The sequence below is a fragment of the Thunnus albacares genome, chromosome 2 (assembly GCF_914725855.1).
Source record: "Thunnus albacares chromosome 2, fThuAlb1.1, whole genome shotgun sequence".
Classification (NCBI taxonomy): domain Eukaryota; kingdom Metazoa; phylum Chordata; class Actinopteri; order Scombriformes; family Scombridae; genus Thunnus; species Thunnus albacares.
The window spans coordinates 2,188,766-2,216,617 of record NC_058107.1 but is presented as its reverse complement, the minus strand read 5'-3'; the positions used below and the strand labels follow the sequence as shown (position 1 = coordinate 2,216,617).

At 40.1% G+C, this 27,852-nt stretch overlaps 1 long non-coding RNA gene across 1 annotated transcript; it reads right to left on the bottom strand.

The window, feature by feature from the left end:
* Positions 1–1,016: 1,016 nt before the first annotated feature.
* LOC122970411 lies at positions 1,017–26,274 on the bottom strand. The gene is made up of 3 exons (XR_006399197.1): positions 26,264–26,274; positions 15,482–15,491; positions 1,017–1,242 (listed from the first exon to the last, which is right to left on the bottom strand). It is a non-coding gene; the product is annotated as an uncharacterized LOC122970411 (long non-coding RNA).
* Positions 26,275–27,852: the final 1,578 nt, after the last annotated feature.

Below are 27,852 nucleotides of genomic sequence, written 5' to 3'. Positions count from 1 at the left end.
TGTCATCATAGCAACAGTAAACATCATGACATTCATAGTTACGTTTTTTAAAAAACTGTCCCAACATGTGATTGGAAACGTGACACTTGCAGTTGGAAGTGGGAAGCAAACGGCGGTCTCCTGCAGCAAAGTCCAAAGTCCACTTTTTGCAAGTTAGGACCTAAAATATAAAATTATCCAAATTTTAAGTCTAGAGGCCAGGCTGTGGTCCAGTATCCAGTTTTCATAATACATTTAAACACACAGCATAATGTTGAGCGAGGTGTTGTTCTAGAGCTGGATTTTCAATGTGTGAATCAGGTTTTGTTACTTAATTCTTGTATTATGTTTACTTTTTGGACCCTTGGTACTGTTCGGATCAAATTGACTCGGGATATTATTGGGGTTTTAAAAGCAATACAGAAATAAAAATTTATATAAAAACTCATTGACATATATTGTCTGTCTCAATTCCAAAAAATGTAGATAACATATATGATTAATGGTTACAATTAATCTCTGCGAGGTCACATTTAATAATGGAAGTGTCATTCATTTTTTGTGATAAAGTTATAATTTATCATGCTTATGTTTTCATTGATGCTTTTATTTTGAACTGATATTTTCAATTGATTTTCACCTTTATCTTACTATAATCAAAGCCGTAAAGCAAATACAGGTGATGAACAACAATAAAAACACGAGAACCAAACTTAGATTGTTTTAGTCATTTCATTTTCTTTATTGGTTCCATCAACATGAGACAATCCAATATGGAACTTAACATGTGTGTGTGTGTGTGTGTATGTGTGTGTGTGTGTATGAGGGTCAATTTGACCCAAACATTGTATGAAGGACATAAATGTGCAGGGGATTGTAGCATGTGTACGCAGCGATTTATTTTGTCTTTTACATGTTCTTCACAGAAAATAAGCCAAGCCCATGAAGTTTCAGGTTGAAAAATTGTATCTTTGTATCAGTTTTCTTTTAGTTAAAATTTGAAATGGGTCAATTTGACCCAAACATCGTAATATCAAGTCAAGTCTGCCAGTTTTGTGTTGTAGATAAAGATAGTGCTTTACTTTACAGGTCCTCTAATTTTATACTGATTTCCTGGGAATGTTGTGAGTAATTTGCAGGTGTTTAATAGTTAATATTTTAGGACATTTTACAGAGAGGGCAGAACAATTTGGTACAAATTATAAGAAAAAACAGAAAAAAGTATTAAATTGATCTAGTTGGTAAGTGCCCACTCATTATAGGCTATTTGTTTCAGTGTGTAGTTTTGTGTGCTAAACCCAAGATAAGCATATTAGATTTTTTTTTTTTTTCAATAATTGCCTAAAAGTAGCTGCTGTGTAACTATTAATTCTCTGGACATTCCTTTGAAAGGATTATGTCATTTGTTCTTATATTGTGCTCAGTATAGAGTTTAAGAAACAATATACTAATACAGACTTTGACATATAAAATTATACACTAAAAATGTATTTTCTATCAGTTAAAGAAAAAAGTTTCTTCTTATAATTTGTACCAAATTGCACTAAAATGTAAACTGTAAAATGGCCTAAAAAATTACAATGAAATACCTGCAGATTACCCAGAAAATGTCCAGGAAATTACAATAAAATGAAAGGACCTATAAAATAAAGCATCACTGAGATAAAATCTCTCTGCGATGAATATGCTCTGTTTGTAGTATTTACTACAATAGAAGTATAACTTTTTTGCAAATTGAATGTAAGAGAAATGTTTAAAAAAATGTAATATAATACACAGAGTTAGCGCTTAGCATTGGGTTTCCATTAAATTAAAGGTAAGTACTCTGGTGATATAGCGAGCTTTGAAAGGGAACATCCCAAAAGGTTCCAGATTTGCAGCAACCAGATAATGGTCAGTCTCTGAGGAGAATTTGATTTGAAATCATCATCATAACATGAGCAACAAATCAAATTGAAATGACAGAGAAATATCTTGCCTCTGGCTGAGAGTACAGGAGGGCATCTTCAATCAGGAAGTAGTGAATGAAGAAGCTGTCAAACAGGAGAACATAACTTTCTATCTGTCTTCATCTGGGTGAGGGTGTGGGGAGGTGGGGGGGGGGTGTAAGTCCCCGGACGAGAGGGAGGGATGCTGCTGTGATCCAGTCGTAGCCTTTGATCCCTGGGATGACCTGAGCCACCAGCTGGACTCTGGAAATGAACACACCAGAGGCCTGTGGGACCCAATCCATCACTGTTCAGTCCTGCACCTCGCTCTGCTGCAGTGTGTGTATATACATGTGCATTCAGCAACACACACGCACAAACTCTTACATGCTCAAGCTAATTAACGGCACGATTTGCAGGGCTTGCAACTCACTAATATGTTGCTAAGCGCTACATTATGATGATACCTGGTGTTAACTCTTTGTATGTCTAATATTTAACATATTCAAACATACATGCTCATAGGCAGACCCCACACATGTACTACTGTCCAATCAAAAGAATACAAAACAAATCAGCAGCACAGTAGAAGAACACTGATTTCATAAGGAAAATCAAGTCTGGTGCAGCAATGAGGAAAAAAAGAAACCCACGATGTGACAAATTAAAAGACATACAGCGTTATGAATGAACAGAGGAAATTATGTCTGTCTTTCCAAAAGATGAATGTTGTGAGCAGTGCAGTTGGGAGCGCATGCTAAATCTCATTAGACAGAGCAATACCCAGAGCAAATTAAACCATTAGCCTCCGACATGTTTAAAGGAACACTTTAAGATCACTTCCTATTAAGGCTTGCCAGTAAACAGGCCTTTGAAATGGAGCCCTCAACTCGGAGCAGAGCAGTGTTGCAGACATCTGCCATACCCAGCCAAGCCCACAGTAAACTGCAGGGGAATGCTTTCTGTACTGCGCATCGCTCCACATAACACTCCACATGCTTGTACAAGGGGGGAAACAAACCCCGGGGATTCATGGCTTCGTAGAGTAGGAGGCATGAAAACAAGACTTAGTAGTTTGATACTGATGTCTACTGTTGGTTTCATGTAGTGAATTAATAAATACATATTGCATATCTGCATTCATTTGTAGCATGGGTGGCCACATTCACATTGTAAACCCTCACCTTGGCAGTGTTAAGTGCCTTGTTGCACCCATTTAACAAATAGTAAAACTGCAAATTTACAAAATCAAACTTGTGAATATTAAACTGTGGTTCAGCCTTGCAGTATTTTCATAAAGGCTCAAATATTAAGCTAGCACTATTTTTCTCCTCCTTCACCAAGTGATGAACCTTTAGCCTTCTCTTTAAAGCTTTAAATGATTAGTGCATTAAGGTCTACTTGTGGCATTTAACAAAAATACCAATACAGTATTAGCTCTCCCTTTAACACAAAGAGCAGGTTTCGGGAAATTACTACCATCTGCTGAAGTTAGCATAATTCACAACGGAAATGGAGACACACCCCCTGAAGTTTACTGAGAGGAACCCACGGGGAGTAAACCCCTTAACCGCCATGTAAAAACACCACATTTCAGACACAGGGCCATTTTAAAATTGCTTACATTTCTTCAGAGCAATCCTGATATATTGCCTGTACTTGTTTCGACTCCTCATGAAAATGCTGAAGCTGTAGCAAAACTCATAGATTTCCTTCATAGCACCATTCTAACTTACAGCAGAGCAGACTTGTTCGAGGTCAATTTTACTGGGAAAAACATGCTGACAAAGAAAAGGTTTATGTTTTGCTTTTAAAGTTTGTTTTTTTTTATCATTATAAAAGGAAAATTGGGTACCTAGCGCAAGAAGTGCTAGCTGCCATGGCTAAACAAACAGAAAGAAAAGAGTGCCACACCACACGTGCTGAATGTTACATTGTTCAAGTCTGTCTTAAAACAACAGTCAGGAGCCCAAATGAAAACAAACGTGTTTCATGCTGTAATTATTCCTCCTGTTCATACTGACCATTAGAATATTATGATCAGAATGTACTCACAATGGAAGTGATGGGGGACAAAATCCACAGTCCTCCTCCTGTGCAAAAATGCATTTAAAGTTTATCTGAAGCTAATATGAAGCTTCAGTCGTTCAAATGAGTCAAATCAAGTAGGTATCTTTCAACGTTACAGTCCTTTTAGTGCCAAAGTTCCTCTTTATGTTACTATACTTCCACCGCAGCTCAACAGGGAAACACTGTCCGATTGCATAAAAACTATATTACAGATATAATACACACCATCTGATATCATTCCTAAGGATATTTCGAAACCTTGATTTGAGAGTCACCACCATCTTGGGGAAGGTGTGGCACATTGTGGGAACCCCCCCCTCTCCACAACTATTGTAAGTTTGACTGGCAGTGACACTTAACATTGAAGAACACCAGCCCCCAAACATCTTTGTATAAGCTTTTATCTTTAAGACAACTCCAAGGCACACTACTCTACTATAGCTAATGTTTTCTAGCTACTGTTATTCTCCAATTTCAGTTAATAGTTAACAAGTTGACAACTATATTGTGTTTATTTAGACACTGTCACACTAAGTGAGCATATTTTAGGAGATGTGTCTATGTAAGGCTAAAAAAGTGTATTTCATAAACTGTTAACATGTTTGAAGTAATTGTGGTCATATAACCATGACCAGAACATATAACCATGTTTATGTGTCAACAGGGTCTCAGAAGCATCTCAGGCATCTTTCGATTGATTGGACACATCTTGTCTGGGTTTCCTTTTTGCAATTCTGACTCATTGGATTTTTCCTCTTTTAAAGTTGAAATCTCTGACTTTCCAACATCTGTGAAAAGCAGAGTTAATTCTTCAGTACAACGCTTTTGTACTCCGAGGTTGTGTGGTTTGGATTCTAGCGTCAGTGGTTAGGCTCTAGGGAGTTGCTTGTCTACCATGGTCGAAGCCAGCTCCATGTGTTGTGAGCAGTTTTAATAGGGTGCTGGGGAGAAATAACACTGCTGAGAGGAGCGACCATAGGCTCTCTGCAGGAGGAGTGAGAGACAGTTGTGCCAGCCCCTGGTCAGAATCACACACATTCACATTCCAGTCTAACTGGATATTGCCCCAAAGTCCCCCTGAGGAGATTAACCACAGCTGAGTGTTAACTCTTTCGATTCTGCTCGGCTACCTGCCTTTCACCAGCAGATACCTTTTCCAACACCTCTGTCAGGCTCCTTCTGCCTCCATCACCTTATGAGCCTATGAGCCCCCTCCATCACTGTGGGTGAGCAATCCCGAATTAAACTTCACTATAGTCTCAGCTAGTTTTGAAAACTGATACCAATAACTTTGGAACAGTATGCAGATTACACCAGTGCACATACACTGAAAATGAAGAGAGAGTGAGAGTGAAGTAGGAAACATCTTGTTTCAAGCAGTTAAACTTTTGTTTTTGATACGTCTCAAAAGGGAGGAGATCTTTAAACAGTATCTCAGAAATATGTCCAGCCAATCCTGGAGAACTTGCTACATGTTCAAACGCTGTTGGCAGTTGAATGAAAGGTTGTATGTAATCTATACATCAAAAAATATACAACTTTTCAATTAAACTTTATTGGTGCCTACTCATGTTTTCACTAAAAGTTATTTGTTACTCCAACAATAAACTTCAATTCTGCCCCATGAAGTTATTTTTGTTAGAATTTATCTCCATTAAATCCTCCTGGGTAACATGTGAAATTCTTACAGTTTCTAATAATGTTTTTCATACAATTCAAGATGCTATTTATTTATAATCATCTTGCAAATTCTGCAAAGCAAATGCTTCCTATGTCTGTCGGTGTTAAGTCTTCAGTATGCTTCAAAGCAAGTGCAAGTGCCATTCTGAACAGACATAAACATGTTTGCTAGTTCTTTTAAAGCACACTGAGGCTCTACAAATGGCAAACTTCTCTTTTTTCATTGGTGAAACACTTTTATTTCTTTCCATCATTTGAATTTGACTGTATTTTAAATTTCTTAGACACGATTCCCCTCAGTGTTATCTCTGCCATAATGAAACCAAACAAAATTACACTTGCATCATTAATTTTATTACTGATAAGTACCATTGTAGCATTTTCCTAAGAATCAATATACATACATACACACACACACACACACACACACACAAATATATATATCAAACTGCATGTTCTATCATGTCAGACAAGAATAACACTAACCAGCCAATATTTAACATTTAAAACAGAACATCACTGGCCCCCTTTGTCAGTGTACACCTTCCATTAACTTTGATGTTGGCTTTGTCTGCTCTCCGTCCTCTCTATCATATCATTCCCTTTTCTTCCTCAGCACTGTTGAGGCAGACAGTGATAGACTGGGTGTCATTTTCCTCTGACCTGCTGTATCCTCATTGCTCTGGTCTGTCTGCCCGAGTCTGACGTCTTCTTATCATTCTCCTACAGCTAATCTCTGCCATAAATCTCTGTGTATGTATGTATGTGCTTTATTCTGATAATAAAGCCTGGATTCTGTCCTGGCGATTCTTCAAACTTAATTGTTTACACTATTTTCTGTGGAAAACACACATTTCATACATCTTGGTCCTTGGTTAAATTTAGAGATTCAAGAGACATTTTGTTAAGTATGTATCTTTTTTTGCATTGATGTGGTGATGATTTATGTGTAAGTGGGAAATATAATGTGTAGGCACTTTCTAAAAGGCATACATTTGATTTAAATTTCATTAAGCTTGAAATAGTAACACATTTAGTAAATTAGCAAAACTATGGAAATTATAGAGCTGCATTGAAAAACAGATTTTGGTTGTCACTAAATGTCCATATTCTATTTTAGCTCACATATCACAATGTAAAAGCCATATTAGATAATGCATGTGTGGATGTCTCAGCTGTTGGCATACTGGCAACATGAAGCTGACCCTGCAAGTCCCCATATGGACAATATCTATTCACAGTATAACACTTCCCATATTTAAGACATATTATGGCTGAGCTCCTGTGTGTGTGAAGACCAGAGGGATTGCTGAATTTAAGTTCATATTTTAGGCTTTTCTCACTCCTCATATCTGACTGACTTTTAAGGGAAGATCACCAAAGATTCACAGTATTTACCGCAAAATTTCATAATCCAAAAAATGGTCTAATTTCAACTGATACTGGTCCTATTTCCTGTGTCTAAGATGTTCGTACATGCAACCCCTCAAAAACACACTCAAACATACGTGTTCTCTGTCCTGCAGGCTTGACCCCCTGGCTGTCTCACAATTAACCACTTCCTCTGTGGTGGCGATATAAAACACTGCCGTGAGTGCAGCAGGCACTGGATGCTTCACTAGCTCTGCCTCCTGTCTGAGTCCGCAGGAAGTTCTGCGTCCTTGAGATCCAACTTTTAAGCATCAAACACACAGAAAAGTCATACTAATTGATGGTGCATCTGATTAAAATGAGTGGCTAATGAGAATCGAGCCGGGAAGAATGCGAGAGAATCAGTGTTGAAGCTCAACTTTTAACCTTTCTGTCGGAGGGCGAACCACTTTGATGTTCCTTGGTCTTTTCATCAGGCCCGTTTTTGGTTATGAAAAAGGCATTTTCAAAGTACAAAGGCGAAGCTCACATTTGTAATTTGTCTCCTCTTCAGGAACAAATGGTCATCAGAAACACAGTAGGAACTATAAATAAAGCTGCAAAGTGAGAGGTGAGGGGGCTGAGGGGTGCTGTCAATCCACGGAGTAGATTGGGAGGTTCGGATCCACAGCCGTTCTGCCTGGAGTCTTACACCCAGAGCGACTATGCTGTGATCACACCCTCTGCAGACTTAGAGGCTCTCGCCTAGTTAGAGAGAGAGGGAGCGGGAATTGGTGAGGGGTGGTAGAGGTTGTACATGTGGTCGTGTGTGCGTGCGTATGTGTGTTTCGCAAGGGGTGCGAAGGGGAGTGCAGGCGGTACATGGATGGAAATAAAGGTCGAAATCCTTGACTGCAAAAACTGTCATAGCAGGGGACATGTGCAGAGCCTGTTTGCCTAATAACCTGGGTCTTGTAAAAATATGAATGTGGAATCCTCTGGAGCATATAATTTAACACCCCTATGCCAGGGGAGATGAGTGAGAATTGAAGCGAGTACACCTTGACAAAGGCTATTCTCTTGGTTTCACACCAGCAGAGCAGTACCATGCAGGGTGCTACTGCCAAGGCAAGGAGTGGCACAGCAACCAGCCTATATAAATCAAAGCTGCACAAAAAGGTCACATTCATGCAAAGTCACTCAATTTATACATCTCTTACACTTTTCCTTAACATTGCAAAACATGCTATAGAGGGCAGTACACATTACTGTTGTGTTTTTTTAAACTCAGTATCACAAACTTTTGCAAAATTGTATTCCTTAACCATAAGTTGGACTTTTTGACAAGGCTGAGAATTGTTTATGGATAAAACAAAAATGTTCCTAATGATATGAACAATGCATACAACATTGTTCATATATTATAGTTCACTACTTTATGTGTACCGGGAAGAGAAAAAAGTATGCCCACTAGAGGTGAGAGCAGAGATATTCCTGGATAACATCAGGATCTTTCTTGAGGACTTCAGATTGAACGTAAACATAACTAAACATGGCTCGAGGAGGTCTCTAAGCTAAATTCATATCAGAAAACGTGGCAGCGATGACAAACTATTTGTTTCTCTTCAGAGCTTTTTGTCATTGTTGTTGTAGTTTGTTCAGATTCACTGGGCTGTGACGAGTGTGAGCTCAACACTCTCTCACTCGTCAAATTGTCTTTTTAGAAATCAACAGGCTAAAATATTTTATCTTTTTGTCCTGGTTATTGCCAGCATGCAGCAGAACTAGGCTTCTTGCTAACACTTAACACAGAGACCATATCTCTGCACCCCTTGGATGGATCACACTGGCTCCCTGTAGAGTTCAGTTCAAGATTCTTTAAGTTATGTTTTAAACCCTCCATGGTTTGGCCTCTGTTATAATTTGTGATCTTTTAAAACCTTATTCTGCCTCAAGGCCCCTCAGGTCTGGCAACCGAATGTTGTTCAAAGTTCCATGTCCAGTCATTTTTACAATTTAGGCAAGTTCTCAATTGTTGTTGTTTTATAGTGTATATATCATTGTATATTGTAGTGTTTGACAATTATTATTTATTATTTTCTGGTTTAGGACATATTTGATATTTGACTCCCAGTTGTTGCTGCTTCTCTAACACCATATTCTGACTTAAGGTCAGAGGAATAAAGACCTTCCCTTAAATCTCTTTTAAACCATTTCTGCAGTATAAACCTCAGATACAATAACCTCTACAGGACACAGCCACTGGGTTTATACTGAACTGCAGGTGTAGCCCAGTTCAGCCTCTGAGGACCATGTGATTTTGTTCCAGACAAATGCATCCTAAGCCTCAAATTGCAGCTAAGCTAATGAAAGAGCAACAGCCCCAATGCATTGTGATAAGAAACACTGAGTGTAAACTAGAGCTGGGCGATATGGCAAAAATAATCGAGTCTTTACTTTTTTCAAGCTTGGAGTTGATTCATGATTTGATTTTTTTTTCTTACCAGATGCTTCATCTAATTAGAGCATGGACATCCACCTTAATTATGATTATCAGCATAGAAAGAGCAGAGAAGTCCACTAATTAATCTGCTCCTGTATGTGATCCTTGACATCAGCCTGACATCTGAAGACTGCTGCTAGCTAGCATTAGCTACCCAGCTACACAGCAGGGGCAGACTGAAGCAAGTAGAAACAAAGCACTTCAACTCTCGTAACCAGAAAGAATATTTCATCTACAAATGAAATGCTTCAGTCCCTCCTTTAGCTGTGACTCTTAAATTCACCATGCAATATCCAGAGACAACTATAGCCACCTGGAATCATCACAGTCCTGTAAACTGCAACAGCTTAACATGTAAGCAAGCAAGCAAAACTTATTTATATAGTATATTTCATTCCAGGTGAAAGCACAATGTGCATCACAGAGCATGAGCTACCATGGAAGTTGCAACCACAAAAACTATGTAGATAGTGTACAAGACATTACACGTAAGTTAACACAGTTAAAACAAACACATAAATAATACATGTGAGTTAAAAAAAAAAAAAGAGCAGCGACCGACCAGTAAAAAATAATAAGGGTGAATTAAAACCATTAAAAAAGTAGGAATAAAATAAAACAAAATAAGACCAACACACCAGACTACTGAAAAGCACAGCTAAAAAGGAATGTTTTCAGTTTAGCATAAAGATAAAAGCAGTTTCACCAATTTTGGTGGAGAATACCACGTGGAGAATAACTGGGCAATAACCAGAGGACCTGTTCCAGATGACCTGAGGGGTCTAGCTGGTTCATAGCTCACAAGCATGTCAAAGAGATATTGGGGTGCCAGACCATGTAGGGCCTTAAAAACAAGTGTTAAAATTTTAAAATCAATTCTAAAATTTACTGGAAGCCAGTGTAACGACTTCAGCACAGGTGTTATATGATTGTCTTCCCTTTTTCTAGTTAAAACTCTAGCAGCTGCATTCTGGAGTAGCTGCGGTCGATCAAGATGCTTTTTAGGTATTCCTATGAGCACCGCGTTACAGTAGTCTGGACGACTAGAAATAAAAGTATAGATGAGTTTTTCAGCGTCCTCCTGGGATAAAAAGCTCCTTACCTTTGCAATATTTATTAAATGATAAAACCGGTATTAATTATGCTGTTAATGTGGCTCTGGAAAGTGAGGTCAGCGACCAGGATTACATCAAGGTTTCTGACCTGTGTGTCACTTTCCAGAGACAGATGTGACAATTTAAAAATTTCTGGTCTGTTAGCCTTTGACCAGTTAACCAGGATTTCCATCTTGTGACTGTTTAACTGTAAAAATGTCTAGACATCCAGTCCTTCAGTCCAGTATCCTTGATTCTGACACTGTGTTAATAGGCCTCAGGTTATTGGTGAACTGGGAAATATACCCAGGTATCCAAAATGGTCTGGTCCTATAATGGCCCAAATCCAGCAGGCCAGAAGAAATAACTCAACCCGAGTGCGGCTGCCAGACTCATGCCATACCCGGTTTGAATGACACCCCAGAATCGGCCCAAGTACACTGGGCCAAGTCTGGCTGCTGAAACTGAACCAGCATTGCCAGCATAGGGCCACAATCACCCCAACAAAAATGGCAGACCTAGCCTATACTGGCCCGAGTCTGGGTGTCAAAACCTAACTGTCACTGCCACCATTGGGCTGCAATCACTCCAACAAAACTGCCACAACTGGCTCATACTAATTGGCCCAAATCCGGAGGTGGCTTTGCCAGAACTGGCCCATATGTAAGCTGGTTGACAGCCTGTAAAAAGTAATGACTGACCCAGTATTCTGCCAGAGCTACCCCAATATCTGCCTATGACCGACCTTGTAGCCATATTGCCAGAACTAGCAAATGTTTGATTAGTAATGCAAAACCACATATATTTAATAAAAATAAGAGTGGCCTTTCCCTTTACTAATATAACATTAGCTTGTTTGTTAAATTGAGCATACACTTACTAAATGTAACACAGAATTTAAAACATTTTTTGTGGTCAGCATAAAACTGAAATTCTAGTTGTAATGATTTGCCTTTGATATTTAGAGTGAACACAAATGATTCATTTTATTGAACATGAAAAACAATTTTTAGATTGCAAACTACCAAAATTATTGTCAAGTGCACAGTGTATGTTTTATTCATTAAAGATCCCCTCCAGACATAATTTAGGATATATAAAAAATACTGTTTTGAAGAATTTGTCTATGTTTTTTCCACAAAAAAGTTCAATTACTCACATATTTCCTAAAATTACATCTTGTCCCTCATGGAAAAATCCAGAATCTATCTTCATTTCAAAAGTTTGCCATCTGCTAAGTGTGATGTGGAAACACACTTAGCAGATAAATGTGAAAAAAGCCTACTAGTGTCAAACTTTGCACATATTGTACTTCACTCTGCACAGTGAAGCTCAAACATCCAAGCAAAGTAACAATAAGTGATTTTTTTCCCATGGCATTCCCTCCCAACCCCTGCATTACTGCATGCCTACCCCCATGACATCCATACATGTGCTACGTTATCAGTTATAAATGACACCATCAGTGTCTGTCATAGGAATTTTATTTTATCAAACAAGTTGACAAGTAACATAACTGCCAAAAATGCCCATGAATGTATCTTATGGCACCCTCCTCAAGCATGTTGCTGTAAACCTTGAATGTACCCTAAAGGATGGAAAGAGAGAGAAAAGGGGGGTGGGTAGATAGATAGATTGATTGATAGATTGAGAGATTGGTAGATAGATGGATAGATAGACTGTATCCTTCCCGGTCAACGAGGCACTGCGGCATGAGTCCAGGAGACGACAGACTGAATAAACAGGAGGGTTGTCAATAATGTGGAGGAGGAGGAGCCGGAAGATTCAGAAGACTAGAGCAGACAGGTTTGAGGCGGGACACATGGAATGATGGGTGGATCAGGAAGGTACGGGGAAGTTTCTCCACTACAAAGGGTCCAATAAATCTAGGAGACAGTTTCTTAGCATCAGACTTCAAAGACAGATCCTGAGTAGAAAGCCATATCTTGTCTCCAGGGGAGTAGTTGGGAGCAGGGGTGCAACGATGGTTGGCTTGTTGCTGATACCGGCCAGAGGCTCTCAACAGAGCTGAACGGTCTCAGTGCGAGGTCTTGTGATGCTGACAGATGTTGGCTTGAACAAATGGAACCAGGATGTCCTTCTCCTGGGATGGAGAGAGTGAGGCTGATAACCATAAAGGCACATACCTGTAGCAGAGGTCAGTAGGGTGTTACTGGCATACTCCACCCAGGGGAGTTGGACAGCCCAGGTGGATGGGTTGGCAGACACAATTTGCAGACTGGATTAACTATAGGTTTTTATGATCAGTCCAGACCAAGAAAGGCTGCTCAGCTCCTTCTAGCCAATGCCTCCAAAGCCAGTTTCACCGCCAGTCATAATATCTTGCTGCAGGGGGAGAGACGATGAAAAGGTGAAAAGTACAGGGATGTTCAAGGCGTCCACTTCGACTACACACTGCATAGATGGATCCAGCCGCATGAGGATGGGTGCAGTGGTGAAATGGTTCTTGAGTTCCAGGAAAGCTGCTTCTGCCTCAGGAGACCACTGAAACTGTCGGGAGGTTGAGATGAGAGCTGTTTATGGGGTGGTAATGCAGCTGTAGTTACAAATGAATCTCCTGTAGAAATTGGCAAAACCAAGGAATCTTTTAAGTTGCTTATGATCGTCTGGGTTGGGCCGCTCAAGGACCGCTTTTATCTTGGCTGGGTTCATCTTTACCTGTCCTTTGGCAATGATGTAACCGAGGAAAGAAACAGATGAGGCGTGAAACTCACATTTCTCCGCTTTCACAAACAGGCGGTTATCCAGGAGCTGTTGGAAAACTTAATGGACATGCTTAGAGGGGTTTCTGGAAAAATGAGGATATCATCCAAGTAGACAAACACAAAATGATCCAACATGTCCCTAAGGTCGTCATTTACCAGATTCTGGAAGACTGCAGTTGGTGAGACCGGATGGCATCACTGGATACTCAAAGTGGCCCAGGGGTGTATTGAAGGCTGTCGTCCATTCATCTTCTTTACGGATCTGAACCAAGTGGTAAGTATTGCAGAAGTCAAGCTTGGTGAAAACTGTGGCTTCTTGAAGAGGATCAAAAGCAGAATTCATAAGAGGCAGATGATATTTGTTTTTTACTGTTATATTGTTAAGATGCACGGGCAGAGAGTTTTGTCTTTTTATCCACAAAGAAGAAGCCAGCACCACTGGGTGAAGTAGAAATATAGATGATCCCTGCAGCCAAGGAGTCCTTGATGTATCTCTCCACAGCTTCCCGTTCAGGCTTGGAGAGGTTTTAGAGGCATCTGCAGGGAAGAGGTGTGCCAGGCAACATGTCGATAGCACAATTGTAATTGGCTGATCCAGATACTCAGTGGAAAGACCTAACTGCTCCAACACAACATCCGAAAAACTCTGCTCCTGAGTCAATTAATGCTGACAGTTAAGTGGACTGACCTTTCTAGGTTAGTTTGGCATGAAACTGGGTCAGAGGGCAGGGAGACACACGTAAGGCAGCATGGCTTGTTAGGATCCTCACCTCTCCCAATGAGCCTGCTCATTTAACGGACTAAGAGGACAGGAGTCAAAGAAGTGACCAGGCTGGCCACAATACAAGCATCTATTACTGGCAAGGTGGCATTAGCAATCCTCTGGACCAAGGCGGAAGCGGCCCAACTGCATAGGCTCGGCCCCTGAAAATGACTCATGCCTCTGCTTTACTCAGGGTTTTTGGGAAAGCAGCCTCCCTCTTCTCCACTCATGGAGGCGACTGTCCACATGAATGGCTAAAGAAATAAGTTTATCAAGTTTAGAGGGTTCAGGATGGGACACCAGTTCATCTTTAATTAACCCACTCAGACCATTAGAGAACACTGCTTGAAGTGACAATGTATGAAACTCAATAGCATATTCAGCCACACTCAAAAAAACCTTATGTATCTCCAGTGTGAAAACTGAGTATGATGCGGTGACAAGGGACTCCAACTCCCACACCACTGACGCCCACCCCAGAGCGTTTCCCTGGAGGAGACCCATGAGGAAGGAGATTCGCGCTCGATCCGTGGAATAGGACAGGGGCTGCTGCACAAACACAAGGTCACACTGCATTAAGAATGAACGACAAAATCCCAAATTACCAACATAATTTTACAGAGCAGGCACCCATGTTTCCCTAACTGGCGGAGAAGCTGGGGTAGCCAGGGTGGGAGAAGCAGGAGTGGAACTGACGGGTTTAACTGGCTCTGGAGGCTGGACATATTAGCTATAAGCTTGTGGAGTCCTTCCATGACATCCTACAGAGTCTGGCTGTGCTGGCTGAGAAGAGCTCCCTGGGCAGCAACTGCCTGGCAGACTACATCCAAGTCTGCTGGATTCATATTGGCCGGATTGCGCTGTCATGAATCTGAGGCAGAACCCAAATGCAGATGCTGGGCAGGCAGGTAGGCAAAAGTCTTTTACTTGGACAATTAACAGACAAGGTGAGATTGAGGCAGGCAGGGGTATTGGCTGAGATCTGGAGAGGGGTATCCAGGGGAGAGGGCTTGGCAGAGGGTATCCCAGGAATAAGAAGTATGGCCCAGGTTATGAGTGGGTCCAGTTACATGCTGAGAGAAACCAAAGGCCTCCAGCAGGTTGTTTAGCTCTCTAGAATAGTAGTCTCCAGTGTTAGCTATATGGATGATAAAGTCACAGAAATCAATGTAAAATCTAACAAAGTTTGGGACAACAGGTCATTGAACTCATTAATAAAAGTGCTAATTGTTTTTGGCGGTCTATACTCTATGTTTAATAAGACAGGAGTTGTGCATTTCAGTGTCAGTGTAAGATATTTGAATGAAGTGAACTCACCAAAAGTGTGTTTCCTGCATAAGAACATATCAGAGAAGAGTGCTGCTACACCTCCATCTCTCTAATCAGACCTAAAAACATCTAAAACGTAAAAATTCGGAGGTGATGCCTCTGCTAGTGTAAGAGTCCAGCCAAGTTTCAGTTAAAGTCCGTGTGATGAAATAATAAATACGTGTTCTGAGATTGTCACACCACAGAAAAATGTTATTAACCACCCAGCAAGATTTGAATGATTAAAACAATCGCCAAGTATATAAAGTTAGGTTTCAAAATTGTGGAAAAATAAACAGTATTCTCTTCTCTGAATTAACAAAATTCATACCCAACTCCTGTAAAAAAAAATACACAATTTAAAACAGGCCTGGTTTGTATGTGTAAGGCAAGTAACATGGATGATATTTTAAAAATAAAGTAACATTAGGAGCCACTGTTTAATTTGGCACATATTTTGTAGGTAAATGTGGACTAGTTTCAGTAAAAATGTAACTTAAATGACTAGTTAACAAGCGAACCATCACCAATCATAGGTATGTTAAATTGTCATTTTTTTCGATGGAATTCAGTGCACGTATCGTTACTCACTTCTCTGCTGAAAAGTGACTTCATTGTGGCCGTCACCCTTGGAGCAACTGCCTCTCATTCCAAGCTTTTTGGTGAAGTGCTGCCCAGAAAATGTTCTCCCTCTGGCCGGGGATCTCCCAGCTGCACAGCCGGCGCCGAAGCCAAAGTGGCAGCTGGCGGCTGGTGTCAGCCACTGCCGGTGTCGCATCCATTGACTGTACCCGTCCTCCCAGCCGAACAGCCGGTGCTGAAGCCAAGCCGCTGGCGGCTCCACCCATCAACGGAGTTTTTAAAATAATTCCTTTAGCGCTAGCATTGACCAAAAATGACCCCATTCACTAGTAACAGTGGATTATCTGACGTGAGTCCCAGTTGTCTCCGGCAAAAGTTTGTAAGACCCAGTGTAAAAATAGTAACGATGAGCATGTGTGCTCTAGTGTTTATATAGAGGGGTTTGAGTGTTAAACTGTTTTCACCATTTCAGATAGAAATGGTGAAAACAGTTTAACACTCAAACTCCACAATCCAGTATTCAGTACTACATAGTTTACAGTCTTTTCACATGTTTTCAGCAATTATTTTCTAACATGTATAATGTGTTTGAAATGAAATCTCTCATTTTCCTTTACACAGACTTTAAAAGTAATATGTCCAGCTTATGATCTGTAATTAGGTCACTGACCAGCACAGCCTTTCCTTTTGAGTTTTAAAGTTTTCTCATTCAGCCCAGTAGCTGAGACTGCAGTCTGTGAAAGAAAGCTGTTAATCTGAGTCAGATTTTGATGGTTGGCTGACCTGTGTACAGTTTTCTGTAATAAAATGGGATTTCCTACCTTAAACAACTTGAATAAGCATGGTGGGATGGAATAAGGACACAGTCTGTATGTCATTGAGGTGGAAGATACTACTGGTGCTACCTATCCTCCCAATACATCATAGGGACTGCAAGTGGAGGACAATGGTTTTGGTGAGTAATCTGGTGCCTCTGTAGTTTGGATGGAAGTTACCTTTTGGGTCCAGAAGTAGCCATTAGTGAGTACTGAAGAGACAACTGAAATTCTCACAACTTTTCCTCTGAGAGGGACTCACACCTGATAGAATACAGAGCTTTCAAAGGGTCTGAATAGTATCAGTTAGTGTCTCATAGTCCTGTTGGAGCTTAATTGACTGCATAAGTCTAATATCATTTGTGCCCACATGAACAACAATAGTTGGGTGGTCAGTAAGAACAGGGATGAGTTTTGGCACCAGGCCTGCAGCATTTGGAATTCCACAACCAACACCCTAACCCTAACTTGACAATAGAGTCCCCAGCTAAGAGAAACTCTGGTTTCCCATCTGCACAGCCTCTACTGTAGATGGCAAGGTTCGCGGGAGCTCATCAAGGCTGGAGACAGCATTCCTCGTAACATCGTTCTCAGTGACAGGTGTGTCCACTGCAGGCACGGCAGTCTGTGAGCCCCAGACCAGAGCAGTTTGCTTGGCATCAGGGGTCATTTTTGTGGCTTACCCAGAAAGGCAAGGGTGCTTGTCCCTCAGGGATACTGAATGGGAGCTGGCAGAGTTAGCACTGGGTACTGAGCATTTCCTTGCTTGCAGCACAATCCTCCGGTCGTGCACAGTGGGATGGCTGGTCGGAGCCAGGCTATCAATGAGCTCAGCTAGCGGTGCAAAGGAGTCTAAAGGAGGCAGGATATTGACATTGCCGCTTGGAGCAAAGAGATGGAGCGAGATCCTACTCTTACCCTTCACAACATCAGCCTAGGAGTTGTTTAGAGGTTCATCCCAGCAGGCTGGCTCCACAGAGCATGGTATATCGTGCCATGGAGGCTCCAGAGCAGCTAGTTGGACATTTAGCTGCATTTGAAGCTGGAGAAGGTCATTTATTATGTTCTTAATGGATAGCAGCTTGGATTTAATGCTAGAGATCTCTTACAGACACAACATGGGCCCAATGGTAGGCTTCTGTATTCTCCTCCACTAGTTTGGGATTGATGTTGTGTTAGCTCTAGGCTAGTCCAAGCTAACAAAACAGATGTAAACATTAGCCTGGCAGTCCATGTTTTGAGAAAAGTCCATTCAAAAGTTTAACTGAAGATAATATGAGGCTTCAGCCATCTGAGCCAGTCAAATAAAGTAGATATCCTCCACAGTTACTGGAATTTAAGCCTCAGTGAAGCCCACAGTTACGGTCTCTTTCATAAGAAGTTACTTATGTGTGTCTCCTAAACCATGGACAGTAGTAGTCCATCATGACTCAAGACAGCTAATTTAGCAGCTATTATCTATGTTACTTTTTGACTGAAACTAACGTTTTTGTGCATGTTGTAATAATTCAATTTTCACAATTTAGACATTTTACAAATTTAAATAAAACAATTCGTTATATCACCCAGCCCTGATGTGAACAGAACTTTTGTTTGTTTATGATGAAACTTCACATGGTACCTTTAAGCACAAATTATACTTTCCTGAGTATCCGGGTGGGTCCATACAATATAAATTATGTCATTTGCACATCTGTGATACTTCTTACAGATGTCAACATGCTGCCCAAAATGTATAACTGCATACAGCATATGTCAGCACACACAGTCCACATACAACACACTGAAGGAACGCAGGATACACAATGTAAAAATGCACAGTAAAAAGAAGTATATTAGCAATCCAAGTATTAATATGTCCTTAATGGAATGATCATTCTCATTATCAATTCCAAGACATACAGTAAACAAAGTGAAATTATTTATTGGGACCCAAACGTAATGCATGAAATATGTACTGGCTTAAATTCCAGAAGCTGCATCTGGTGGTCAATAGAAGAACTACAGCACTTCAGAGTTGGATTCACCCATCAGCTGTTGCTGCTTGGCTCCTCTGCATCATATGACAAACTACTGCCTGTTTCTAGATGTATCACTATTTGGTGTCCCTCTCAAATTTTGTGAACCCTTTATTTTCATTTTGAGATACTAAATTTGAATTAAATTAGGCTGAGCTTTTTTTTAGTCCGCACGCAATCACTGAGACTGCATTACTGTATGGACGTTGTTGAAAAGCAAATACAGGCAGTGCTATAGAGCAGCATGACCCATTCTCATTCATAGGGTCCACTGGGCACACAGCTCTTGACTGGCTCAATCTCGAGTCATTCACTCAGTTCAGTCATGGGGTTTTGGAGGACTTTTGCTGCTGGGATGGAATGAGAAACAAGAACGCTGCTTTCTTTTGTCCCCTTTTTCTCCTTCCTTGTACCAGCTCCGGCTCTGTCCTGCATCTGCTAGGCGGATTAGGCTGACAAGACGGAGGTTGCATTATGTCCTGAGGGGGCTTTACTGTAAGGTTCGCCACCAGTTCTCTCTCCCTCTGTCTCTCCCCACTTAATGTACTGCTTCACTCAAAAGCGGCTAAATCTTTGTTAACAGGGAAACTATGAACTCACAGGGAGTTAATCAGAGTCAGTGCAATGCCGGCTATTTGCATGTGAATCGGCTGTGGCTGTATACCAGGCCTCTTTATGTCATTCACTCCACAGAGCCTCAGGCTTCTGTCCTCTGAGACATCACACTGCCATAGGTGCATGTTGGGGAGAATTATCTGAACGTTCTTATATACTGCAAGGAAATCTTCTGTTAATGCATCAAATAATCAACTAGAAAAGTGATTGTAGCTTCCAGTCTGCACCAAGAAAATCCAGATTTTCCCAAACTTTCAAATGCACGTCAGGTTCTTCTCATTCTGTTTTCAGTTTAAAACATTTTCTAAATCTGCTTTATCATGATTATTCATGTTTCATGAGAAATTTTGTGCTCATTTTGCTACTTTTTTTCACACGCTGCTGTTTGTCAGATGCTTACTGTAAAATATAACAGTTAGTGGATGAATTTTAGGATATTAAATACAATTTTTCAAATGTGCTCTCATGAATTTCTTTTTCAGATGTGATGCAAAGTTGGGTAGTATCAGGAGCCATGCTAGCAAGCCATGTTCCTCCCTTAACGAAACTTCCTTGCTTATTGTTTTTCTATATGGTTTGATTTGGAAAGGTTATTGAGAGGGGGAGGAGAGGGGATGTCAAAGGAGAGAGTAAATCTGATGTGGAAATGTAGACTTAGTAGGATTTATCCATTTGAGAAAAGACCTTTTCACTTGTTTTGTTGGTTTATCCCCTAAACCCCGTCTCACCCCCCTGCCTAAAAGCTTTTGACATCTTCATCTTGTTCACAGTGGGCAGGCTTTGTTTGCTCTGCTTGAAAAAGCGGATGGGGCTCGGCCCTCCCCTCTCCGTGGCACAAGTGTAGGACTTTGCCATGGCAAAGGGGGGATTTCTCTTTCCTCCTGCCCCCTCCTTTTCCACATAACTACAATATGGTCATTGTCTGCCAGTGAATAATGTGGCCACTCGGGCAGCATGGACTGCTCCTCAGGCTTTGACTGTGAACCAGCTCTTTTCTTCAGCGTGAAAGGACTCTAATCCATGTAAATATAAGACTCCGAGTACAGCCTGGCCATGGTGGGGAGAGTGAGAGGGAGGAATGGAGGGGAGGGTCAGCAATTTAACCTTTGACCCAACAAATAAGAGGCATGTAAGTTTTAGAATTGCTCTCCAAAGAGGGGCTCCTGTGGCAGAATGAGCTTCTTTTGTAATCCTCACAGTCTGGGTCTGATTGACAGGGGCTGGGATGGGAGCACGGCGCAACACAAAACCAGGAAAAAAACAGTACCACAACTCTGCAATGAGAAAGAAGACAAATGGACGATGCTAATTATTGATTACCTCTGTCCGAGATACAGCTGTTGACTTGACATAATCTTTTCAAATTTAGGGATTTGATAAAACAAGTTTACCAGAATTAAAACATGCTCTCAGAGTGACATCAGTTTACTAAGTAAGGAATAAAAGTTTTTACTAGAGCCTTACCACAGCATCCTATAGCTTTAATACCAGGAGGAGCGGTAAAGCACAATGCTGATCAGATGGACAGAGTTTATCTGGGGCGTGTCAGAGTCAGCTGAAGCTTCCCCACTGAGAAATGACTCGTGCTACGTCTTTGAACAAGTCTGAAAGATATACAGTACCGAGAATGACAACACTGTCTAATATACTGATTAAATCACTCTCATGTTTTTCTCTCCGTCCGTTTTCAGCTCCAACCTTGAGCCCTGTTGTCTTTGAACAAATTTTTCCGGTATTTAATGGTTGCCTTTGATGATTTCAGACATTCCCATGTTGCATGCAATTTATGCATGAGGTAAAATCAAGAAATTGTACCCTAATTAGAATTTAAAATCGTAGTCATCCATATGTTTTTTTTTCTGAATCTGCTGAATAATAAACTTAAACATGTGTTAGTCTTGTCAAAGTATATCAGTTAAGACTTTGCTTATTTCATAGCATAGAATGTCTGACTATATGTACAGACTGACATCACTCAGCTGTTTATGGTCATTTCCTGCCGCTGCATGTGTAGAATAGATGGAATAAAGAATCTCCAAATATGAGCTACATTTATATATTAGTGGTGAAAAGAAACTAAGTATAAGTGCTGGGTTTTGGTTCAATTTTAATGTATTTATACTTTACTTGGGTAGTTACTTAAAATGATTAAGTTACTTTTATATTCTGCTACATTTGAGAATAAAACATTATACTTTTTATTATCTGACATCTATAGTTACTGTACTCAAATTTAAAAAAAATCACCTCTAAATCTGCAAGTTAAAAATAATGTTTAAATGCTGCCTAAATGTTAACGCATCAGAAATAATCTAATAATCTAATCTAATCTAAAATTTGATAATGTAACCTTGACAGAAATATTCAGTGGTTTTACATTTTGATTTTTCTATTTTTGCATAGATAAAGGATGTCTATACCTCACCACTTCCTACAATATTGCAATAATGCAATTATGTGGGTTATATATTATACCCACACTATTTTTTTAAAAAATAAGCACTTTTGTAAATAAAATTAAAATGTGTCATATCAGTATCATTCTTATTATTTTGAATATTGACATTTAACCTGTGCAGTTTCAGCCCTAATTGGAAATCAAACATCTGTGAATTCATAATTCACGTTCTCACTATTCTTAATACTATTATCTCACTAACACATCATCTCAGTGCTGTTTGTGTGTGTTTTTCTTTTTTTTTTCTGTGCTCCCTTATTCTTAAAGTGGAAGTTTGGTTTCATACACTGTCTTCTCACAGGCTTTTACCACAGATTTTGCCCAAATTTCCTTAAAAAACTCTGTAAATAATCAAAAACAATCTGTAACATTTAATACTTTCTATTCATGAATCTGTAATGTAATAATGTATGTATATATACAGTACATCTAGTGTATACAGGATCATTTCCAGCATATCTCTGTGCCAAATCTGGACCACCACGCCTTTTTCTGTCATTTTCCAACACTATGTCAGTGGAACATACGCTGCCTCAGTGTAAGCAGTGAGTCCTGGAATATGTTGTGCTGAAATGTGAAGAATAAAGAAGAATCAGGCTGGTGTTAACTCAGAGCCGCTGTGTTCTTCACTGCTTCCCCCCTACATTCACTCTCCTCCTGCCATTACCGTGACTACCTGTAATTTTGGACGGGTCATTAAAACAGCGGTATTCCTGTTGAGTCATCCCCCTCATCACTGTCTGCTGTGTATTTCTGGATGCTTTCAGTCAATGGTGTTTTTTTTTTCACAGCACTTCCCAGAGATCACCTGTCAATCGACCAGTATCATACTGTGACATCTATCACTCCAGTTAGTGGGGTTTGAGCTAACTATTTTTGTTCCATTACGTTTCCTCCTCTAACCTCCTCCTCCTTCTCTCTGTGGCACAGACTCTGAATTAAGTGCTGCCATCTTACCAGCTGTCACAACACTGTAGGAAATAAATGAAGTAGCTCAGAGGTCTTCTTCTAGGGAGCTTTGACCAATAAAACACAAGAGCACCCTATCGGGAAAGGTTTTATAGCACCAGTCTGCCAAGTTTTCTCTCAAGGGCCCCATAGAAATAAAGATTCATTTTCATATATTTAATATATGTTGCATAATGTGAGTGCAATGGGTTGCCAGTTTGACTGTCAATATACCTCATATCTGTGTTGTTCTTTCGCTGTATTAAAAATGTAAAAGATACAAATGAAGAAGAGGAAAGAATTTGGGTTTCTATGAAAAACTGTCATGCAGGATGCTACAATACCAGAGGCGAGCTTCTCAACTCTCTCCTCTTTCCTTCACTTCCCTCCCTTCCATTCCTCACTCGCTCTAAGTTACTTCTTGCTAGGAAACAGGAAGCAGGAAAGGAAACAAGGAAAGAAACAGCAGCTGACTCATTATTGTATAGAGCAGTGGTGTGCGCATATGAAGAAGGGAATATTTTTCCCTTCTCACACTGTCTAATTTTAGTCATCTTTAGAGAAGGAAAAAATACATTTAGAATTGGAGAAAAGTCTAAAAAAATAAGCAGAATTTTATAAACTAATTCCACTTTTCTGACTGAGGAAGAGATTTGATTAAAGGCTCTGGAAAAAGTACCTTGAGTTAACATTTTTTCTCCAAATACTGTTTCTAAGGTGAAGAATGAACTTTCTGAATAGCTGAATAGCATTTTTTTGACCCTGTAGATTCCTCTTTGGAGCCTTTTTGGGGTCCCGACCCCCAGGTTGGGAACCACTGTAGTAGATTGTTTTTAAATGGCATTTGTTTATCTGAAAACTGATCTGACAATTACATTAAATCTGCAATCTTCAGCTCTACATGGATGAGACTGACATCCGGAAGGCTCAGGTGTGCTGTCTGAACTGCTGTGTGTTTACGCTCATGTGTGCATTAAAAAGTGTGTGTGTGTGCCGGCGACTGCGTGGATGGTGCACGTACAGTGATTAGGTGATCCGCTTCCTCCCTTTCATGTGTTTTTAGTCTCCTCTGCTTTGTTCCCTTTCTTAATTACAGCAGAGCTCTCCTCAGAGACCATGTAACCCACTCCCCACTTCCACAGCAGCATCCCATTAAAGCCACGCACCCGACGCCTCCCCTCTACCTTTATGCAGAATACAATTAAAAAATGGGGGAGAGATCAAAAAGATGCCAGGAGCCTGACGAGGGTGATGTTTTTCTGAGAAATGCAGATTTGTGTTATTGATGGCTGCCCCGTTTGGAAATCATTACGGAACAAGGAGTAATCAGTGGAGCTGCATCAGCATTTTAGTCGTCGACAAGCAGCAACACCACCCCCTAACACACACATACACACACACACACACACACACACACACACACACACACACACACACACACACACATGCGTTGTCCTTGGTTACTTTCAGGGACCTTACATAGACTTCTATTCATTTCCTAGAGACCTACCCTAACCCTAACCATAACCACTATATGCCTAACCCTAACCCAAACCCTAACCTCAAGCATGAGCCAGAAAATCAGCCCAACTGGGGACACACACACACACTCATTCATGCATGCACACACACACACACACATGTGCATACACACACACACACACAAGGGCATATGCTTTCTACAAAGTGTTTAAGTTAGCTGCTCACACTGTTAGTTTATTAGTTCCATAGTGGTTATTAGGATTAGTGCACTCTGGACTTGTTGTTGTTGTATTTACCCAATTAAACAACAGCTTTAAAGTATACACGACACGAGTCTGATACCAGCTCATATTTCTGATACTTTTTCATTTAAATAAGACATGTTCTGCCAGTAACAGCTGACATAAGGTTGTATTTCCTTTGCACAGAGCAGAGCCTCAAACAACACTCTCATTAGTCTCAGTTTCAACGTCCTGAAACTGTTGTTTCACCTCGACGGGAGGAAAGTTTAGGAGCAAACACTGAATCTGTTATTTCTGATATTTTTGGCATCACAGTGGGCAGATTTGAATGATTTTATTACCGGGCATCAGTGCTCAGTGTTGACCATATAATGTGATCTGTGAGTGACTGATATGGATAAAATTATTTTTACAGTATTTGTGGTTTTATATTGTCATCAGGTTGCGACTGAGGTCAGGCGCTCACTGTTGAGCCTGAGGGGAGCGACTGCTTTTAGACTCTCAAACAAAAAAGACATTTTATTCCTCACATCATTTATACCTCCATATTAAATGAAATACAGTGGATAAAATTGCACTACTAAATAAAATATGAAAAACAATTTGCAACATTTTTTTTTTTTTTTACTTTGGGTCTCTGGTCAGAATGGTCTTGGGGTTGGGGGTTGGGGTGGGTGGGAGGTGGGGGGGGGGGGGGTAGAATCAGTACCTCTAAAATCCTGGTATGGTCCTGATTGTAATATTGATATATTTAATATAGGACATTTTAGGGAAAATCAATCATCTTTTCATGGATGTGTGTTTTTGACACTAAAGTGAATTAAATACCTGACAAATGAAGGAACCTCATCAGATTTAATATCACCTGCTTATTGATTTGTTCCACTGCCCACAATGGACTGACCTGAGACTTATTAAAGGGATAGTTACCACGATATAAAACATATGACAACATTTCTGACTTTGGACAAATCTACATTCACATTTTGCTTCAACTCTAATTTGAACCTGCAACCATCACATCTGAAAATAATAACACTGAATCCATATTAAAACTAGACTTCTCTTATATTCTTTCAACCAGACCTAATGGATAAAATGTTACAATTTAAAGAAGTGAAAAAAAATACAGTATACTCATAATTATTTGCTTATTTCTGCTGCAGCATGGATGTAACAGTGACTTGCTCCTCGTCCCATCAGTAATATTTGTCTGAAGATAATTTAAACTTAAGAAATGCTGAACAATTTGTTTCAATGTGAAATCTGTTCAGTGTTGAGCAGAGCTGCCTAAAATAAGTTTTTATTTAGACTTTGTGCAACTTTTTTAAGGCTGAAATTGTCAATGAGGTGGCCTGTTTGTAAAATGGGACGGAAGTTGAAGGCTGTATTTAAAAAAATAAAAAAAAAAAAGCATAAAAAAAATGTTTCCAGCCTGGTGTTGGTGATGGTTTTGCCTTTCGATTCCCTTCCTTGCATCTTTTTATCTTCCAGCATTGAAGATGTGAGTCAGCTTGGCCCCCATGTTAAAAAACCAGAAGCGTGTGGTTGGGTGGGAGGGAGGGTGTGTGGGGGTGAGGGGGGGGGGGGGGGGGTGTAATGTAATTAATTCAGTTTTTACCTTTTTAAATAAACGTACCATAGATGAATTAAATATTGGACTATTTTAACCAGCGCAGCTCTGTCTTAACACGCTTGATACTGTTGTTAATTATCATATTGTGACTTTTTTTTTTTTTCCTCCTCCTCTGCTCTGAAAATTGTGAGCACACATTACTGAAGATATTCCAACATATAGTCCAGACCTCGGCCAACATTTGCATAAATCATCTCTTAAATTCAGTGTAAACTCGCGCGTGTCTTCTTCAGTCTGAGAAGTGACTTAAATCAAATCCTAGAAACAAGCCAGTCCGGCTCTTCTGATACAAACACATATAAACTGATATTTTTTCCTTAATCTTACACTACCACCTAATATCATATTTCATACACGCCCGCAGACATGCCCGCTGCCGCTATGTTTAATGTATAAACCCAGCCTTATAGCAGATAGAAAACGCAGATGATAAATATGCATGTATTCAATTAAGGGTATTACAGAGGGGTGATTTGCATAAGGATTTAGGAGCTTATAACATCATATTTGTGCTATAAAACTTCACAATAGCCTAAACGCGAGCTTTTATGCGCGGGAGGGGGAGGACAGGTATTTTTTTTGAAGGAAGCGAGGAGGAGAAAAGAAATAAAAATATATCAGGAAAACGGCCAGATACAATTCTGCTATTATTATATAGCATTAATCTGCTGCCAAAATATTGTTTTTTTTATAAGCAGACATATATAAAAGAGTCAGGAGGTTGAATTACTGGATAAATTTCGTTTTTTTAATCATTTCACTAACTGGTTGAATTGACTTCAGTTCCAAACAACAAAAGCCGGAGCGGTGATGTGATAACGTGTAATTTTCTCCCACACCGCTGTAACTACCGTCTTTTGTGCAAGATCAAACCTCTCCTCCGGTGCTCAAACACGTCCTCTGATGACGAAGTCCACTCCCACCCCCCCTCCACCTCCTCCCCTCCCAATTAAGAGCAGAGAGCTAATTAAAATGAGCGGATCCGGGATCAGTTCAGCCTCTCGCTGCAGCCCCTGCTGCTGCTGCTGCTGAACCAAACTGCTCGCTGTCTGTGGTGGAAATGCAAGACTGAAGCCGCTGGGTTACAAATGACATCGAATCACAGAGAAGTTCAGGAGATGAAGCTAGACAAAAAAAAAAAAAAAGATGCTGAAATGAGGTGACACCCAGTGGCGCCAAAAATGATTTTTGCGCATTAAGACTAAGTGAAACAATGTTCACTAATGTTGTGTTAAACACACTTTCCTCTCTTATCAATAAACCTTCATCCGTTCATTTTTTGGAGTTTGATATTCTGGCGTCGTTTGACCTGATCTGCATTAATATCTCTGGAGAATTGTGACATTTACTGATGACATTTTAAGGGCCTCACTTTTCAATCTGGCCCCCAGTTTTTTTTCTAAATAAAGCTTTTTTTATATATAGTTTATAACAGTCACCCTCCACATACAATATAGGCTAAATATGAAATAACAACTATAAGTCAATACTGTGGATGTTGTTAGTAAGAAGCTAAATTAACATTCATGTGTTTTGATTTGTTTGTGTGTGTGTTTGTGTGGTTCTACGGTTTTAATTTAGTCATTTTAATCAAATTAGAAACACATGTCATATTGACAGCTGTCTGCTTCTTTATTTCATGGCTGATTTTGGAG